The 17,035-nt window shown below is 36.8% G+C and overlaps 1 long non-coding RNA gene across 1 annotated transcript; it reads right to left on the bottom strand.

Annotated features, from left to right (window-relative positions):
* Nucleotides 1-5,688: 5,688 nt before the first annotated feature.
* On the bottom strand, nucleotides 5,689-16,732 carry LOC128676419 (uncharacterized). The gene is made up of 4 exons (XR_008405409.1): nucleotides 16,593-16,732; nucleotides 8,387-11,205; nucleotides 7,768-8,263; nucleotides 5,689-6,986 (listed from the first exon to the last, which is right to left on the bottom strand). It is a non-coding gene; the product is annotated as an uncharacterized LOC128676419 (long non-coding RNA).
* Nucleotides 16,733-17,035: the final 303 nt, after the last annotated feature.

Consider the following 17,035-nt stretch of genomic DNA (forward strand, 5'->3'; position numbering starts at 1 on the left):
GATGCACTTATAAGCGACGTAGTAAACATGTAACTAAGACTTAACAGAAATTATTTCTTTACTATACATGTATATATATATCAACAGAGAGCCATGGAGCGGGCTATGCTCGGCATCAGGTTACAGATCGCGTTCTAAGCATTGTGAAGGTGGAGTAAAACGCTGACTGAATGACAGCCTAGGATAGGGGAACGAAGTGTTGAAAGAACAACGACAGACAGGTGAAACATCATTAAGGTCGCAGGTTGTACGTTGATTAGGTTAGCACTGGATAAAATTGATTAGCGTAAAAGAAGGTTTATTCTCAGCAGAAAAGCAGAAAAGGGCTGAGATGTACTAAGTAGTAGCTTTAACTATTGCTTGTTCGATGGCACTTGTAATTTGATGATTGTTAGATATATTTTTCAGTTGTTGTAGAATAAAAGAAAATTGCAAAATCATTCCATTAAGTTTAGAAATCCGTTGTTGCATGTGTCAAGTAGAATAGAAGAATAAAAGTCATTTTTATCGCGGAATTCCAACGTGGCTTGCGCGCGCGCGCCTCCCCTGTGACGTCAGCAGACAGTCTGACAATGATCTTTTGACATTAGCGGCGCCACTTTAGTTCTAAATAAGAACGTTTATAAGCGTAGACATTAGTTCGCTTTTTGACCAAGCGCCAAATGAATTTTTGTCAGTCTATAGGAATCTCAATCGGAAATTACTCAACGAATGAGTCACAAGCCTTAGGGATTACTGAGTTGCATGTTGACGCCTGATATTAAAATATCCTATCATAGTCACTTGACTGTAGCGTTTGGTTCCGCCCTAAAATAGGACCACTCAATATCCTCCCGTAGATGTCTTACGACTGGATTATCGGACATAGCCTTGGTAGCTGGTGCTTGAGATTTATATTTACTTCACAGGATAGGAAATGGGTGATAAGGATAGATCTATAAAATGCTATTTGGCTGTACTGTGCGGTAGAGTGTACACTGCTGTGCGGTAGAGTGTACACTGCTGTGCGGTAGAGTGTACACTGCTGTGCGGTAGAGTGTACACTGCTGTGCGGTAGAGTGTACACTGCTGTGCGGTAGAGTGTACACTGCTGTGCGGTAGAGTGTACACTGCTGTGCGGTAGAGTGTACACTGCTGTGCGGTAGAGTGTACACTGCTGTGCGGTAGAGTGTACACTGCTGTGCGGTAGAGTGTACACTGCTGTGCGGTAGAGTACAATGAGCTGCTCTCATAAATTAAACAATTTATTACACCTTTAATTGCTTTTTCTGAAAAGTAGTCTAATCATCTAATTAGGCACGAATGCGAGACGTGCGTGATCCAATGTAGTGCACATTTTGACTTTTTTGCAAAATCAAATCACTTATATATAAAAATTTTAGATTTTCTACCTTAAAATCATAGATGAACCTTCAAAACTTGACGTGAGGCAACGTTGTGGCAGTTTCCTTGGTCAGAGAGAAGTCGCGCTACACTGAAAATCAGCGTCATGGCTCTTCGTCATAGCACAAGCTGAGTGGTACCCTTTTGTAGCATATTTAATGTACCTTTGTATTGAGTATTAAAATTTTGTTCATTTTCTGTGACGTATATTAATATGCTATGAATAAATGTATTTCTATTACTATGTAAATGCTTAAAACCTTGCCTCGATCAGACGCGCTGGACGAAATATTGAATTTGTAAATATTTATATAATTTATAAGTATATTTTAGTTTTAATATTTGTTTCATTAGTTTATTTAATTAGCTTTATTTTATTAATCTTAATGATTTTAAATATACCTATCTATGTTAGCATTTTGATAAAAATCTTCAAAATTTTAACGTTTATTTTTACGCTGACCACCGGCTTCACGTTGTCACAGCGCCGAATGCGACCGGGAATATAAATGAATGTACCATTATTTACGTGAATAGGTAAAATATGTGACAAATAATAATAAGTATCCACCGTTTCGCCATATCATGGAAATCGCATGCGAGGATAGGGAGGGACACATTTGAGTGGCATAACTAACTAACTACCTAGCTTACCTAGATAAATTATTTAGAGGTACCTAGGAACACAAAATCACCGAATGCCTACCTATCTCAAACACAATTTTTTATCTGCCACCAGCTAACCAAGTGACGCATCTCAAAGCTAATTTTAGCAATATAGGGCAATGAACCTTCAGCATTACTCGTACCCTGAGCACTAGTTGGTAGATATCTAGATTTTTCCAAGGTTTTAAGCATTTCTGGCATCATGGGAGTATATACAAATGAGTTATTTCGGCGTTTCTTCTCAGCAATGGTCGTTCCAAAGTAGTTTTTGGTTTTGAGAAATACCTTTACCTATGTAAAGAAAGAATTGCGTGAAAAAATCAATGTGAAACACTAATTTGTGAATAAGTAATTAGATTTTTCCAAAGATGAACTATTATCCCTGGAGAGAAGCTGTGGTGGATCGAAAGGTCCCAAGTTCGAATCCTACTCGTGCCACATGAGTTTGTATAGTAGTATTCATAGACCACCACTTGCTTCTGGTGAAGGAAAACATCGCGAGGAAACCTGCACACTGGTTGATTATTAACTTGTGTGTGAAATGGAGAAGGCAATGGCATACCACTCCATTACTAATGCCAATAAAGTTGTTGTGTGTGTTTAATTCCACGTAATGACCACGACCCTCAGCCATGAGGAATACGTCTATGAAGAATATGTAAAGAAAGAATCACGTGATAAAATCAATGTGAAAGGCTAATTTGTGAATAAGAATAATCTAGTTAAGATTATTCCGAGGATAAACTATAATCCCTTGAGAAATATGCCCTGGAATTCTGCCATCTACATTCTGTCAAGGAAACTAGTTTTAAACAAACTACATTTTTTGCCATTGCAATACCAAAGAGAAAGGTCAGGATTGGTTGTTAAACACCCAGTGTAGCCAGCCAACAGGAGACAGCGCTCTCATTTCAAGAATATCTTCCATCCAACGTAACGTAAATTAGTCAAATATGTCTAAAATAACTACTAACTAATAAGAAGCGAAATCTAATCTTTGTCTAAACGGGGTATATATACCCCGTTTAGACAAAGTTGTCCTCTCGCTTCTGCATCAGATGTAAAAATCAAATTTATTCAAAAATATATTAGTCTTATGATAATTATCTCCGATTTATCCAATCCATACTAATATTACATACGCCTAATTCACTTTTTCAAGTTTAAACTCCTCGGCTGATTTTGACGAAATTTTGTACAGATACACCTAATTTAGAACATAGCAATCATCAGCTCAAACTTTCCTACTGTTGTTTTTAAATTAACTAAGCACCCACATTGATTATTTTCTAATCGACAGAAACGCCTCCTTCATTGCAACATTTCCTATGAACATTTATTTTTACCGAAAATGTGTTTTACTAAAATAATAACTAAGCTACTAATTATGTATTTAAATCTTAGAAATGGTGGCGTGGTAACATGTCATACGTTGGATTTCAAAATTAATATCAATCAAAGCAATGAAGAAGTATAATTGCTCATAATTTAATGACTAATTGTTGTAAGGTATGCACAGCGCACGCACACATTACTTATACCAATTGATTCCATATAGCCAAATATGTATGTGTGCGTGTGACATGGATCCGTGAAACTAGGAATCGATTTATAATTTTGGAGACACCTTCTCCAAGCCAAAAGAGGGAATAAAAAAAAAATCATCATTTCAGTTTTTATGCTTTTATTAGCTGTAGCCTATCTCCACAGTTCACAAGAGACGTTTTGACGTGAAAGAATGACAAACAAACACAATTTCACATCTCTAATAGTATGGAAGTAGGTATGGGTTAGAGATATATGCTTCAAAATTGAGTTGCAAGACATCGCTCCAATAAACGACCCTCATATTTAAATAAAAGCTTTCATAAATGTGTACGCTATCACGTATTTCATATAAATAAAATACTGTGTCCTGCTCAAAATGGTCGTAACGCAATCACTGAGCGGCTAATGGAGAGTCCATTGTTATTCAGAGCCTTAGCCGCGTGCTTAAGTCCCATTTAGAAGGGGTTAAAGGTAAAAAGAAACAAATAAATCATATTTTATTTGCAAAAACATGTGTAAATTAATACATACAATAACTTTATCCGTCAAAAAAATCATATTATAATTTTATGATAACATTTGCCAATTTATGAAAATTTTAATAAATATTTGGGTTGTGTTGTCGTCAGTCGTTGATGGGGAAGCTTTGGAAGTAAAAAATGGCGCATCGCACCGAAGTCAGTTTCGTGGCTCGACGGCGTGTGTCGATGAACTTATCACTGCAAAATTGGCAAACCGGCGTGTGGCGCGTTGTCCATCGCCTCCCTACCACTTCATCCAAACAGAAATCGCTAACACCGCACATTTCCAACACCATTGCTGCGTTGCATTCAACGTCTACCCATTCTTAAACTTGCAGCATCGTTGTGCGCTGAATAAATCGATGCAGTTAATAATTTTGCGAGAGAAATTGCGATTCGTGGTATGGAGACCGTCTCGCGCGCAAGGTCGCCTCGTCCGACGCCTACAGCTATAAATACACACAGACATGCAAAAATGCGATACTTACATATAAACCACTGATATCTTGTATTGGCAGTATCTGGATTCTGGACATTGTCCTTTAAAATGATTTTTGAATACCTATACAGATTTTTGTTGAATGTTTGATGTTCTCCAAGTTTTCCACTACACCATTGGCCTAGGGACTAGCCTAATGTTCGACCAAAAATGTTTAAATGAGTTTCATTCGGAATTTCTTCTCAGCAGAGGTAGTTTCGAAGGTTAGCGTTTGAGAAATACTATAGGTATCTGATTTAAAAATTGACAATAATTGCATCTGAAAGTTGGAAAGTCCAATTTCTGAATAAGTAAATTCTTCAAATTTGATTCTCACTTCAGGAATACGGAGGAGTATATTTAAAAAAACAGGGAGTATCAAAATCTCCCATCTTGATGTAATTTGTCGACTACGACACGGATTGATTTATACCATATTGAGAGATGACATTCATTCAGATTTCCTTCTCTATTTGCTTGCAACGTTTCTTCTAAAATTTAAAATATTCTTTTTGATCCCCTAATTTTGTTTAATTCCCTGAATGAAATACTCATAACAACCCTATGTTTTAAAGTAAACTTATTTGATGTAGGATTGTTGCTGTTATATATATGGGTTTGATACACACGCTTGTTTCCCATGGGAGTAGAATAGTCAAGGGATTTCCACATGTCATGTTTTAGAGGCCATAGCTAAGCTAACCCCTCTGCTAAAACAAAAGCGAAACGTATGCGTCATCAGACCTGCACGAGTAATAAAACAAGATGTGCTCGGATTCCCACCTAGACTAAGTCTACCGGGCGAATGAAATTCAGTTTTCTGCTGCAAAAAAGAACCGGGGACAACAAACTAAACAACAAAACAATGGTGTTTCATTTCACATATTATACTAGAAAATATTTTTTATGTGTGTATGCCATAGTGCACGTGCGTATAACCCACAGATATAATACCTAACCCTTTCCCCCGCAAAATTAAATTGCTAAAATGATTTGAATAGAGATGAATGTCAATGCCCAAATTACTGGTTTTTTTTTGTTAATCTATTAATGAACCTGACAAATGGATTGGATGGAAAGTAAAACATGTTATTTTATTAACAAATTCATTTATTCTTTTTCTCATAAAGTTTATATTTAATTCAAATTGATCGAAATACCGTAATAGGTATATATGTGCAAACAATATTGCCATCTAAGTAAAATTAAGATTACAATTACCACTTTTAATTTTTACCAAATCTTATACAATTTTATGTGAAAAACATTTTTATTTTTAATTACAACAGAAACATACTTATGGGTATTTTTACATTATTTATTTTAAATTACATTTGTAAATATGTCAATTGTAATTTTAATTATTTTATTATTACAACCACTTATGTGACTCAAGCTACGTCAAGTTATGCAAGATTATTATGTGCCCGCGACTTCGTTTGCCTTCATACCAAATTTCAAGTAGCCGACGGAGATAAACTGAACTACGTACACATCCGAGTTACTTGAAATTTGATATGAAGGCAAACGAATTAATTAAATATTTGACTTTTCCACGGGAATCAAAGATTACTTCGGAATAAACTATACATATGTACTTACCATACTTCAACTACTTAAAGATTTTGCGTGATGCGCGTTCAGACAGATATATAAAAATATGAAAAATTGTAGGTTTGTAATTTATGTCGTTAGAGATAAGTGTATTCCAGTAAGAATTTCCAAAAGATATACAATGCACAAATTTGACCCTTCTTCCGATTTATTATACCTATATATGATTACTTCCCAAATTAAAAAAAATAACTAGACTTAATTACATATTCCCTACACAATAAACTTCCATTGGATACTAATATTATACTTTATTATAAGAACCCAGTTACACCAACAGGTATGGAAATGAAGCCTTAGCGAAAGTTGAACAGCATTTTATAGGTTTAATGACGCAAAATATGTTTAGATTTCAACTAACGCCGCCGGCTCCACAATGTTGTCAAACATTTTGCCAAACTTTACGAGGATTCGGTATACATTGCTCGTTTTCGATCATTTGCGGTAAATAAAAGCACTCATACCAAGCAATGTTCACGCATCGCGTCGGCGATTTGTTCGTGACGACGACGTCGTGGAGCTGGCTGAATACATATATTCCCGACCTATTTATATAACTCCATATAGGTCGTACGAGGCAACTGAGGCATAAAAAGCCCCATGAAAAAGACCTTGACAGTTGTTTCTGAGTCCTCGGGATTTGGGACGTCACAGAGGTGAGTGTAACACAGGGAACACAATCATATTGTTTGCCTCCAGCGCGATCGCTTTTCCCGTATGATAGATATATTTTATTTATCTTCTAGAGACTTCGTATCACTTGCTTTTATCAGGAACTGCAAGTCAAACAGACAATTATTCATTTTTTATCAGTACCTATATTTATATTATAGTTTAATTGCTCATCTACTTGGTAAATCTATATTTATTGTTTGTTTACTTATTTTCATAGCGAAATTTCTTTTTGATTGGATTTAAATATCCAACACTTAGATATTAGATACATTAATTAAAAGCCATTTTCTTGTCAAATTTTAACAGCAGCGACTATCACGCTAGATAAGTTTATATCCTCTGCTCGATAGACCGTTCCATGAAAGAAGTCCCGTGGCAACACGAGGAACTATTAATAACAGAATTAGGCAGGCTACCACTGACCTGAACATTTATTCAGGTCAGTATAGGCCGCGTTGTTCACTCTCAGCGACAGTAGCGCCATGTAGGCGGGACTTCTTTCGTGGTACGGGCTCATAAAGGGTACAATCTGCGACTTCCAATAGGTGAAGTATCTCATAACGATAATATTTTCATGTTATTGAAATGACTTTCTTTTTTACGGGACACAACTACGCTTTTGCCTGTGGCTTTGCCCATGTGAAAGAAGTTCGGCCATTATTTTATGCCGTATATGCCCTGCGAGACTATTAAAGTTTATTTGATTTTTGTATTGTCCTAATCATATATAAAATCAATAAGGGGTTTTTAATTTAAATTTTACATAACATTCACATTTCTTATTTTTGTACTATAATAGTAGTAGCATAGCCACGCATATTAGAGGAGGTCAGTGTATAAAAAACGAGTAGCGAGGGTACAGTCAAAAGCACATCAACTTACCCAAATTCATTGCAAACTCGCCGCTATTAGGTGGGTACCGCGCCATAGAAGTTCATCCAGCTTAACTTGATATGGTGTTGACTGTACTTAATCTTATTTTTGAAAATAGTAAATGAGATGAAAACATTCTGGAATCGAGCGGCAATGTAGGTACTTTAATCTTGTTTTAAAAATTTTAAATATTTAAAAAAAACCTCGTTTACTTTTCTGTCGCGCGGCATCAACATTGTTTTGATCTTTAGCCAAAGCCCTACTATTTATTCTTGACCTTTCCCTAGGCAAGGACATTGGGGTAGGTCGCGGGTGGCTCCCTCTACCTTGGGGTGACGAGGGGATTATTCGATTACTTGTAACCTCGAGACGACCTTTGAGCAATCGTCGAATCTTCAACTTATTAACAATCATTTTATCTTCCCTAGCGATTCGATGATATAGGTTTGGATTGCAAATTGTTCATTGCATTCGCTGTGTTTTTTTTTTCTTCATTAAATACCTACTGGAATTTATTTACATTCGACAAATGTATAAATATTTGTGCAAAATCTACATAGATTTTATTTTTTTTTAAATATTTTTATTTAAATATTTATACATTAGTCTGTACTAAGTATGTACTTACCTATATAATTATAATATAATAATATTATAAAATAACGATTACTAATGTCTACGTAAAGTAACTAGCTGTCATACATAGATACATCAAACTGCTTATTTTTTTCTTTTTAATTGATCTATGCTGTCATATTGTTAATCCAGTCACAGTAAATAAAATAAATGAAACTATGAGTAAATATATTAATAATACATATACTCTGTGGGACGAATTAAAAACTTATGCATCGTACCTATAGAACTGCCGACAGCACCGCTACTCATACAGCCAAGTCGGACAAAATCGCAAGCAAAAAAAAAAAAAACATGTCTGCTCGCGGATTGGCCGCGCGTTTACCTTCGAACGTGAAGGGCAGACGGGCGCGCAGAGTTTTATATACATTTAAATATTAATTCACATGAAACTAGGGAGAAATGGTTAGACGGACGTTTCAGAGGCATTTCATTTGCGTTTATAAGTGTTATATACAGAATCACAACACAATAAGCTGCAAATACGCAAAATCTGCTGTAGGGAATTCGTTGAAATTTGTACCTACACGGGTAGAATGACATTATGTAGGTATGCGCAGAGGTCGCCCTTTTATCGTGAAATTCGATTCTAATTAACTTATAACTATCGAGACTCTCAAAAATTTGCTATTATGTCTAAACGAGACCGAAAATACACCACATCTCCATGTTGAATGAGATTCTCCGAATGAAAAATGTACCTATTTACTTAGTATCTAATTAGGTAGTATGTCTATGCATAAAACTTTCATAAAAGCCATAAGTATCAAAGATATCGCCACAAATACATCGATTTTATCAAAATGAATCCATTGTTGGCATCACGATGTCCGAAGCAGTGTCAGGTCAGCGACCTTTGTCTTCAATGACATTGCGAAAATAGCAATTTAACTGGAGCGGTTGGGGCGAAATGACTTTTTGTTGGAAAAATAAAATTTACTAGGGACCACAAAGCCACATATACCTACTACTTATAATCGAAATTGATGTGATTTATAATTACAATAATTTTATAAACCATTCCCATTATTTTTATGTTTTTACGTACTTTGCACCTACATAGGTACCTACCTACTACAGTTACTATTCATGGAATTAGTAGGTACTCCGACTTACTAAATCCATTATGTTACTTAATTTCTTTTATCTATGGTTACAATGACCTTCGTTACAATGACCTATAAACCAACCTATTAGATCAATCTATAGCTAGATATTCCTTAGGTACAGCGAGCAAAAAAATAGGTAGATATTTTGCCGATTTTGAATTTCTTTTTTTTTTAAGAATCTACGAATCGAATGACAGCGTTACAGCCAGTAATGAAATAAAATTTAATAAAGCGTACAATGTATCTTCAACCGTTGTGTTGGCTGGTTCATTTTATGTTTGTGCCTAGTTGTCAGATAACAGGGGTGGACGGCTCACGGTCACCTCCGGGCCTCTGACACGTTCATAAACTTCGTAAGTAGGTAGGTACGCTACCTATATTCTTTCTGAGAAAAAAGTAATAACGTTGTAAGTTGTTCTTTGTTGACGAATTCTCAAAGGGCTTAGGGTGTTAGAAATAAAATACCTACCTACTTGGTGTTAATTTGAAACTACAGTCAACTACACAACTTACCAAAAATACAAAAAGTCTTTCTGATATGCAAAGCATAACAGACTGTACTTTGGACGGTCGCACATTAACCGTAGGTATATAGGTAGTTTTTAAAAGTACCTATGTACTTTTAAAAACTACAATTTTTTTTACAAAAATTAAATTTTGACACAAGCTTTTATTGTCGCCCGAGAGATTTTGTTGCATTCAACAGATGGCAATAAAATCATGCCCAAACCGTAAACCGCTGAGGGGTTCCCTCGTCGAGAGCCAATCCTCTGGGTACAACATATGCCCATGCGTAGAATAATAAGCATTATCACTAAAACTAAATGACGTGTAGTTATACAACATTTCAGCTCAATCGGTTGAAGACATTTGCATCAAAATTGAACCCGAACAATCATAGTGAGATAGTAACTTTCATACATACATTGTAAGCTAAATAAAAGCTTGTACAAAGCAGACATTTTACTATAAGTCTAAAATATACATAATGTACCTAGGTTAGAAATAAGTACTAGGTATAGTAATTTTAACATCATGATTACCATTTGGTTGGATTACCAATATAAATGACTAGCTTTTTCCTTTGGTTCTGCCCGCGTAAATTTCACGGCGAAAGCGGAGATACGATTTTCATACAAATTTTCACCCCCCCCCCCACATTATAGTCATTTGGGGGTTGAGTTTTTAAAAAAGTAGCCATAAGAAAAAGATGGTTGGAAAAATCAAGGCTCAGCGAAAGTAATGTTTCATCCACGGCCCGTAAAATAGGAAATACGGCTCTGGGCACGCGGTAGAGTGATGACAAGTTCGCAAAGCAAAAGGACACTGGCTGTTGTTTATGTCGCGAAATTAAAGATCAATTTTGGTAATCACAAATTGAATCTATGGTCAAATTGTATTTTATGCAAATATAGACTGATACTTACCTAATCATAAATTACCCACAAGTTGTCCAAAGCTCAAGGATCAAGGATATTGTCAAAGATATAGTAAGACGCTCTGTATAGTTTTCAACTGATACACCATCAAAAAGGGAAACTACTTCTAGGCGTTTTCGTCTTTTTGGTCGAAATTTTAGTGATGACAAAATGTTAATTCGTCTATGTATTACAAGTCTTCACTGCATCCATAGATATTTTGAAGAAGTTTGCTTGCTTGGTGTATTATCTTGGCACCTCCCAGGAAAACACTTCAAAAACCTCTGTGAATCATAAAAATAAAATTAAATGTGAAATCTTGCTAGTTTTCTTCTTGAACGTTATTTAATAAGATGGATTTTTGAAGTCACATCGCATCATGATAATAATTGTCTACTACTATCATTATCTAATTAGAGGGATTCAATATAAGATGGTGAAGAAGAAAAACATGGTGCTACAGCTATTAACGTAATTGTTAGTTGCTCAAATCACGTCGGGGTCAGCAATATGGGAACAAAAATCCCGTCTCCTTTTATGTTCATTTTATAGATCCACTATTTCAATGCTCATCTCAAACGTGTGTGCTGGTAGAACTGGTAAGTTTAATGCAAAAGGAACACAGTTGAATAGTTTCACATGACTCTTTGTCAGTCGTATTACAGGCAGACTTAAAGACCATGCAGATTTCTTAACTTAGTTAGCTTAAACCACAGTTTAGATAATGCCACTAACACGCACATGCCACTAAGATTTCGGTATTTTAAAAGAATCACTTGTTTCCACACCACATTTAATCTGTGGTAAAAAAAAATTAACTTAAATAGAACACCTAGGTGAACCACGGGTACAAAAAGTTAACCGTGGAACACTGAGTGGACTGTATTAAAATAATTTAATACTGCCAACTATACTGTATTTCCAAGTTTTTCACATTTATTTTAAAGTTTACTTTTAATTTGATATCACGCAGTGATGAGGAGAGAAGAGAATCATTTACTGAGGAAAGCTTTAAGTAGGAAGGTACACGGATATAGAGGACGAGGAAGGTCTAGGAAGAGATGGATGATTGTGTCAGGGAGGATATGAGGAAAGATAGAGAATTGTGGAGGGAACAGACATTTTGCGCCGACCCCAGATGGTGGGACAAGGTAAGGCAAATTATGATTACGCTATACTATTTCTGAATACTATAGTCTTTCTGTTTTATAAACCTAACGTTATACCTATATGTATTTTGTTTACGTTTAAGTTACCCCAGCTCTTGTAACGGAAAATACGAATTTTCTTTTGATGATTTGCTTGCTGTGTTTGTATTGTTGGCAAATGGTATATTGCAATGAATTCTAAATTGTTACTTTTAAAATTAACATAATAGAAATTTCTGACATTTCTCAAACATTTCTGTCAAATTTACTGACATTTTTTTTGTCACATCTTGTCTCTTTTTAACATTAATGTTTTCGATGAGTCTATCTATCAATGATTCATATAATTTCTGATTCACATCATTGTTAATTCGAGTCAGAACCCACAATATCAAGGTAAATATTTTTATGTCTTTCCTGATAACTGATGACTAGCTGTTGCCTGTAGCTTTGCCTATATTTGACCTCGGGTCTTTAATGATATCTATACCAAATTTCATCTTAATCGGCGCAGCGGTTTAGCCGTGAAAGCGTGACAGACATACCTTATCTATAGACAAAGTATCGGATTATAATACTATGGATTTTTATGTAACTAGCTCCGCCCCGGGGCTTCGCTCCCGTGGTAATTTCGGGATAAAAGCACCCTATGTGTTAATACAGGTTATTTTCTACCCGTGTACCAAATGTCATAACAATCGGTACAGAAGATAATGCGTGTAGAGGTAACAAACAAACTTACTATCCCATTTATAATATTAGTAGGTACTATTATTATATACGTAGCATAGTAAGCAAACTAACATGCGGGTTGCTGATGGTAAGCAATAACCGCTATTTATGGACACCATCACCCCAAGAGACCCCCGTTATGGCCTAATACCAGGTCCACACAGTCGCCGAATTCGGACACGACACGAATGCGTGAACATCGTGCAGTTAGTATGGTAAATAAAAGCTTATTTACCGTAATGAAAAACCAGCAATGTATCCGTAAAAGCTTGGCAATATGTTCGACGTGTGGAGCCGGCATAAGGTCTCTGCCACATAACTCTGTACTTGTACCTCTCTTTCTCTCACCGACCTCTCTCTCTCTCTCACCTCACCTGTCAAACTGAAACGCAACAATGCAAGCATTTCTCTTGGAGAGTACATACCATTTAGGAGAGGACCATACAGTTTGATCTTTTCGCGCGGAATTACTGTATTCATATTTTTGAGTGTGTTATTAGTTACGTACTAGATGTTGGCCGGGACTCCGCTCTCGTGGGAATTTTGAGATAAAATATAGCCTATAGCAATCTTGGATAATGTACCTATCAAATGGTGAACGAATTTTTGAAATCGGTTGGGTAGTTTCGGAGATAACCCGCCTCAAACATACAAACACACAAACGCTTACCTCTTTATAATATGTAATAGATAACCTCCGACATAAAGGTGTATTATAAGTTTGTCTGTATTTCGTTCAACGCGTTATAAAAAAAATCAAATCATGTGCAATTAAATTCCTTCGTGGGGAGCCGACTCTGGTCCACCATCGGGTGTTGCTTATTGCAATAATCCTTTTTTTCATCTGAGCTTTAGCCACGTGTAAAATTTCATGACAGCGCTAGGAATTCACTGGCCGGGAGCCGTACCCGGATGCACCATCAGATTATGCATATCAAAATAACGCAATGTTATCGAAACTAAAGGTTTGTACAAAATTTCAGCTCGGAAAATATTAGCTTCAAAAATGTTACCCTCATACATACATAGTAAATTAAATAGTAACTTGAAAAATGAACATTTCTTAATTAGTATATTTCTGTATATGACCTATATTTGTTAATTGACGTGCTTGGAGAAAAGGCTGCGGTGAAGTTTGTTGCGCCGCTTCTTCTTCACCTGCGCTTTGGAAGCCGGCAGTAGACTTAGTTTAAGTTTTTGACGTCAATAAGTGTCAATCCTAAATTGAATAAAGAATTTTGAATTTGAATTAGTGTCCCTTTTGTTTGTCTGTATGTACGCTTTGTGAACATAATATTTTTCATTTAATTTATTTTGTGGTTAGTAGGATCATAGATCAACGAAAAAGAATATAGAATGGTTAGACTACATTTCGTGAAGAACTTTTTTAAATATTTATTTATTTAGAAAGTATCACAGATATTGGGAGTGTAACTTCTCTATTGATTTGATTTATTTGCTTTGCCAATAACAGTAAGTAATGGCGGCGTTGCCCAGGGCACTGGATCAAAAGGGCGCCCCTTTTATACTTTTAATCACCTAGTTCGTGATAATATGTGACCATCCAAATCAAAAGGGACCTTACGGCGCCCGGCACTTACGCCATTATTGCCGTTGTTTTGTATTCGAACAACGGCAATAAAGACCTATGTGCCAGCCGCCATAAGGTTCCTTTTGATTTGGACGGCCACATACATATATACTTTTTTTTAAAATTAATTTTGTGCTTTTGTGTTTTTTATATTAAATCTATCCTAGACAGTTCTGAAGAGAATGGTAACAAGACGAGACTGGTAAATTTATTTTTAGGTCGCAAAACATAAATGTTAAATTAGCCAGGTCAGTTATTTTTTTGCAAAGTAACTTGTTTAATCCGTACAATACCCTAGAATTATACATATGCGTGGCATCGGGTCATTAACTATGTATATTCCAAATTTCGTAAATATCGGTCCACCGGCGGCGTGTTGGAAGCCTGACAGAGAGACTTTCGCATTTAACGTTACTTTGCATAGAGACGGGGGCGCCTCGTAGTTATTTCGCCCAGGGCGTCCGCTAGCTACTAAAACCGTCAGCTAGCAACAATTGGTCCATGTCTGCCTCGTGCTAAATAGAAAGTTACACAGAATAACGAACGCTATATTTCTTTTCACTTTAATTTGCAATCTAACACGAAGAATTCCTTGCGTTCACTGGACAATTAGAAACATGCCAGTGATTCATCCAGTCGAGACACTTTTTATTGGCTATTTGCTGTTCATACATACATACGTCGCAGCCAAATGGTTAAAATAGCCGTTCAATTAAACAGCTAGCCCTATGACGGTTATTCGTCGTTTAGCCGACTTGTTGACTGCAACGTTCAATACTACAGAGACGATACGCTTAGCCAACTGGTTAAATGGCAATTTAACTAGGGTGGCCATTAGTTTTGTATGTAATTGGAAAGAATAGGAAAACTTTTTGTAATTTCTTGGGAGATTATTCTTGGATTGACCAAAAGTTTGATGAAATATAAGTAAAAATGAAATTATTTATAGAATTGCAATAAATGGGTACCTTGGTGATGCATTTCATAAACATATATCAAAATATTTGTTTATATTTTGAATCACTCGTATATGCTTCCATAATTTTTGTCTCTTTAACAACACTGTAAGTGGTGGTTCGCAGAGCGTTTCGACCGCTGCGGTCGCGCTGTCATTACAATTTTTCAAATTTTAACAAAGACAAGAATGAGTTTTAGTTACCATATGACTTTACATTAATTACTCTGTACTGTAGTAATGTCAATTTTATGAAAGATTGACTTTGGAAATGATTCCTTCCTCAAGAAAATTGACGGATTGTAATGACAGCGCAGCCGCAGTGGTCGAAACGCTCCGTGAACCACCCAGTAACGTATATTTACTATACGAAAAATATCTTGAAACAATCAAAAACGGCTAGTTGACATATTGAAAACAAAACTCAGTAGCGTCGCGGTGGTGAGCGCTCAACTAATTCAATTTGACGGCGGCTTTTAAATCAGCTGTAGTGTTGAACGTTTTGAGCGCCTCAAATATTCAATTAAAAGGCTAGACGTGTGGTTGGATGGCGTTGTTCAGTCAAAGAGCTAGCTGTTTGTTTGAACGGCTATTTTAACCATTTGGCTGCGACACATACATGTCCGTCCATTCGCTATATAAATTAAGGATTTATAGCGAGTGAAATGGTGATATAATATTTTTACTGTAGAGTATTTAAGTTCAGTTAAAAATATAAAATACTTAATAGATACAAAATGCAAACAATATCATTCTGATAAGATTAAAAATTACACTTCAGTCGAGAACATCGAAGGTCCAAACAACAATTCGATGTTGCGAAATTCGCTAATCGCTCGCGAAATCGACCTAATTGAAATGCGAGCCTTGCAATTTAAATGAAAATTGACGTGATTCTTTGTTCTCGATTTAAATCAAGTCATATTATTGGCTCACCATTCCTTTTACCAGTCAGATAACGACCAAGCGTGTTTTGTTCTTATGCCTTTATTTTGCACCCATAATGTCTGCCCCGTAATGCTTGGACGAATTTATAGTCTTGAGAATCGCACAGGAAAACGGCGACGGCGAAAAATATGCGAAAACCAGTTTAAACTGCTTTTGTTCAGATGTTTCGGTGGGTTCGTTGACCAATGCAAATGTGATGTGGGTGTATGTGTGTGCGATTTTAGGTGCGAGGGTGTAGAGGGGTGAGGCGAGTGCAGCCTGCAGCGGTCATCAACCGGTGATTAACGCGTGACTCACCGCGGCTTTGTCTCTCAAACTCGTCACAGCTCCCGGTAGCTGAAGGCGACGCTTCGGCCACGTGCTCTCACTGAACCACGTGGATCCTCTTCTCTCCAACACTAAGAAGATAACCGCCGACACGGTAAGTGTACTCCAACAAGCGCCTGGAACCAACATCACCAGAGCACCTGATGAAGTACAATGGGCGTGCGGCGGTTTCGGCTCCGACTGGACAATCTTGTTGGTGGTCGAGGCGACGGCCCCGCGCGCTACTTCAGGTACCTGACTCGTGAGGACAGTCCTGGCGCCGGAGTAGCGCGCGGCGCCGCCGCCTGCTGCTATAATTAGACGCGGCGCGAGTTTCGGAGACGTCTGCCTCCGGCGAGGATCGGGGCCCGACTGTTGGACTGCAGCCGCCGCCGAGCCGCGTCCCCCGCGCGCCGCCAGACGTCAGCTGATCG

Source organism: Plodia interpunctella, chromosome 16 (genome assembly GCF_027563975.2).
Source record: "Plodia interpunctella isolate USDA-ARS_2022_Savannah chromosome 16, ilPloInte3.2, whole genome shotgun sequence".
Classification (NCBI taxonomy): Eukaryota; Metazoa; Arthropoda; class Insecta; order Lepidoptera; family Pyralidae; genus Plodia; species Plodia interpunctella.